General features: G+C 36.1%; 1 long non-coding RNA gene across 8 annotated transcripts in view; it reads left to right on the forward strand.

Annotated features, from left to right (window-relative positions):
* The window catches only part of LOC110867733, a 23,776-nt gene extending 22,927 nt beyond the window's left edge, over positions 1-849 (forward strand). For all 8 annotated transcript variants that reach the window (XR_004866056.1, XR_004866050.1, XR_004866055.1 and 5 more), the window contains one exon: positions 453-849. This is a non-coding gene — a long non-coding RNA (uncharacterized LOC110867733). The remainder of the gene's footprint in view (positions 1-452) is intronic.
* Positions 850-1,103: the final 254 nt, after the last annotated feature.

The raw sequence follows: 1,103 nt of genomic DNA on the forward strand, positions 1-1,103 counted from the left end.
ATGTAAGGGGAACATTTCCCGGACCATTAGGAACAAGTTTTATATGATTCGGTTGTCGGTTAGTGAATGAACGGATTGTTTCGTGTTAGTGTAGGAAATTTTATAAGTATATGTGTATAGGAATCCAAAGGCCACGTGGGTTGAATCATAGATTGTCTATACTATGTAAAGTTGTGAATGTGACATTCCGGCATAAACCTACATGTAAAAGAAGCTTGTGTATATATTCGTGATTAATTGATTGTGCGTAGGAAGGAACATTGGCATGTATGAAGGTACGCATATATATATAAGTGTATATATATATATGTATGTATGTATGATAATAAGTACGTAGGTGTGAATGTATGTGTGAATGAATGTTCAATGCTTAAGACATATGCATGAACGTATCAAAGTGTTCGAGTATTTATGGATACTAATGATGTGCGTTGAGTTGGAATGTAATGTAGGTATGGGATCGTTGGCTTCATGAAGAAATGGAGCTGGATTTGGATAAGAGTATTTAAGAAAGCGCTTGGACAATTCCACGACTACTTTATAGAATGCTCTACGAAATTTTATTATATAGTTTAATGTTGAATGGTATGTTAATGACTAATGGTTTGGTTGTACGTGGTGTCCACAGGTATCGCTTGGGTTTTCTCTACATTTATTGAAGTGAAGCGGACTTAGTTCGAGTTGAGAGCAAGGATTGTACGGGGTAGAATGGTCACATAGTGTAACTCATATAGGTTTTGAAGTATTAATGTTATAAAACGTTATAAATCCGTTTTAATGAATATATGGCATTTCGCATTTGAACCTTCATGTGTTTGATATGTCTATTAAAGAACGAAATTTTTGGGCTCTTGTTTTCCGCTGCGTCGTATTTTAAGTTATTACGCGTTAGTCTTACAGGGAATTGTTCTTATTACGAACGGGTCATGCCCGAATTTTGTTAAATAATAATGATAATATTACATTTTGGAATGTGTAATTTGGGCGTAACATTGCGATTATAAACCATTCTTCGAATAATAATAGTGAGTCGACCAGTAACCGAAATAGCGCCACCATTAGACGGTGCGGCGGCGCCGGAGAATTCGGTGGTGGTTCCTACT

The sequence above is a fragment of the Helianthus annuus genome, chromosome 1 (assembly GCF_002127325.2).
Source record: "Helianthus annuus cultivar XRQ/B chromosome 1, HanXRQr2.0-SUNRISE, whole genome shotgun sequence".
Classification (NCBI taxonomy): Eukaryota; Viridiplantae; Streptophyta; class Magnoliopsida; order Asterales; family Asteraceae; genus Helianthus; species Helianthus annuus.